This window comes from Rhagoletis pomonella, unplaced genomic scaffold, assembly GCF_013731165.1.
Source record: "Rhagoletis pomonella isolate Grant_MI unplaced genomic scaffold, Rhpom_1.0 Rhpom_scaffold_00003, whole genome shotgun sequence".
Lineage (NCBI taxonomy): Eukaryota > Metazoa > Arthropoda > Insecta > Diptera > Tephritidae > Rhagoletis > Rhagoletis pomonella.
The window spans coordinates 181,521-184,171 of record NW_023458557.1 but is presented as its reverse complement, the minus strand read 5'-3'; the positions used below and the strand labels follow the sequence as shown (position 1 = coordinate 184,171).

Below are 2,651 nucleotides of genomic sequence, written 5' to 3'. Positions count from 1 at the left end.
TGAAGCATTTATCGATAGAATGTGCTCTGGTTCATCCTCACTTCCGACTTGCACGCTCCATGGTCTTGTGTCGACGGCTTGGTGCTCCTCATCCAGATGCAGAGTTGTATGATGCTTGTCATGGCACCGATGGCATCGCTCCTCGCTCGTGCACGTATCGACGCGGTGTGTCATAGACAAGCAGTTGCCGCAAAACCGTCCCAACAATGCCTCCCGCAATCTTTCTTCGGGAGATTTTACTCGGTTTATTGGACAGAGCCTGATTGGGTGATTTCCATCACATAGACGGCATACGAGCGAATAACGCGGTGATCGCTGCTCCGCCCTCTTCCTCATTGAAGTGAATTTAGTCATTGGCTGAAATTGGTTAATGTTTTCCCCTTGCTTTTATCCAATACTAGTACTGTGTACTTATGTACTAAATAATGTGCCTTTATGTGTGTAGGTTACAGTTGGGTGGCGAGCATTAAATGAGTTTAAAACCGAAAATAAAATATAGTTTATACTTTGAAAATAAATGTTGATTCCACACTGTAAATTGATAGTGTGAACTGCATATAATATCGTACAAGCGTATAAAAAGTGTATGGGCACCTCAGATATTGTAGCGATACATTGTGGACAGGTGTTATCGATTTTGCTTGTTTGCTCCCATTCGTGATACGTTAATATCGTAAAATAGTCCTACCACCCCAAAAAAAAATTCGCTCGCTAACGTTGAGGTGGTTGCTACGTCAAAGGTTCACGCAAAATGATTGTTCTGATTCGCATCGAAAACCTTATGTAAAGCATGGCATAGTTTGTTTCATTTTTACAACGTGTTTTCGCGGTATCAAACAAGAACGGTGATAATAATCGATAAACGTGATACGAAGTATCATAATATTCCTTATGTCGATTACCGTATTTTTGCGCATCGCAATCATTTTTTAAACTGGTATTCCAATCAAAAACCATCTAACACAATGGTAAGATAATTTATTAAAGTACAATTTTTCCAGAGATTGCGAGGCATGAACCAATTAGAACAGACCGGTCGAGAAGCAGCCATTTGTGCGTTGATGACCGTCGAGTAGAGCAGTATTTATAATTTGCATAAAAGCCATACTTTGTGATAGCAATTGAGAAAATTATGCCTCGTCTTCATATTCTTTGTTTACCTTTAAAAGAAAATAACATGGCGTCGAAATTACAAACGTCAGCCAGAAAATTACTTTTTTTCTTTTGCTTCATCTTGTCGGATCTTGTGTAGTTCGACGGATTGAGTAAAAATCCCCAATGACGCAAGCTTAACGTAAGCATTTGGTCTCGAATACAACAGATGGCGCCATTGCTAATTCATGAATGGCAATATCCTGAATGGCTGAAAAGTCATTCAAGAAATAAACTATCACGAGGAGAAACGGTTCGTATAGTGGAATTTGTTATAATAGTAATTTGTAGGATAGGGTTTGATTTAATATACTTAGTTTAGGTTTCAGACGCTTGCCTGCATCGATTTGCAACCCTTTGCCTTGAGCACACAGCACGGATTAATGCTCTGTAAACGGATAAAAAGAAGATGCCCGAAGTGTAAGTGGTTCTGTATGTATGTATGTAATTAAATTTTTTTTTCATCCTACAAAATTATCTTCTGTTTGTTTTATTCACAGATTCTGCGGTTTCCGTGGTTTCAACATGAAGGAATTAATCTCGCTGGTGCTACTATGATTGTCAAAAATTTTGTGTCGACAAATGCGACCATGAAGGTGTGCCGGTGTCAGCGTCGCAGTGCATTAAATCTATGGACGTTATATTGTTGCTTCCAATACCAGCACATGTTAAAGCCGCCCTAGAAGCACTCAATAAGGATTATATAATCCGTTTAATGAAATTAATGCACCAGCACGGTGCCCGGTTTGACTGGTTTCCACCACTTTATTGTAGGAATTCCTTGCAAATACATCATATTTTACGGAAAAGTAAGCACATAAAATATTGAGCATCAGCTGTATATATGTGCATGCATATGTGTGTCCGTACACACGCAGAAGTCCCCTGCCCTATGAGAACAAACTGGGTGCATATCACAGTAATTGCCCGTATGCTATGGTGACAGGTAATAAGATCAACGGAAATAAGGACAATTGACTTTATTTCCCACCCTGGTGCGAAATAAAGTCAATTGACATTATTACCTTTTTAAAAACGAAATAAAATCAATTGACGTTATTTCTCTTTCAAATATTAAATTTGCTTAGCTTCGCGCACACCACGTCACGCTACGCCGCGGCCCTCCGGGCCCCCTTCCCCGTCTCCCACCGTGCTGTAACGGTAAGGTAGATTTATTTTTTGTATACGTTGAAATAAAATTTGTATATATTTTAAACATCGAGGGCTTATATTCAATAATACTCTCTATCTGCACACTTTTCACAAAGATGAGATTCTGATATAAAAATCCACCTAAGCTTTAACTGTCATCAGTGATATTAATGCTACCTTATATAACGACAGGTAATAAGTCCCAGATGGTTTCTAAAATCACAAATTAGTTTTTGTGCAAATTGCAGATAGAGGGTATTAATGAATTCAAGCCCTCGATATTTCAAATTTTTATATTTGTAAGTTATTAGAAGCAGGGATGCCAACTTGTCTCAAACCGTGCCATT

At 38.8% G+C, this 2,651-nt stretch overlaps 1 long non-coding RNA gene across 2 annotated transcripts; it reads left to right on the top strand.

Moving 5' to 3' along the window:
* Window positions 1–391: 391 nt before the first annotated feature.
* LOC118736446 lies at window positions 392–2,076 on the top strand. Of its 2 annotated transcripts, XR_004992672.1 has the most exons (4): window positions 392–937; window positions 1,002–1,405; window positions 1,475–1,572; window positions 1,653–2,076. It is a non-coding gene; the product is annotated as an uncharacterized LOC118736446 (long non-coding RNA). The 2 variants fall into 2 exon arrangements; XR_004992673.1 differs by lacking the exon at window positions 1,653–2,076 and having other exon boundaries at window positions 1,475–1,584.
* The last annotated feature ends 575 nt before the right edge of the window (window positions 2,077–2,651 follow it).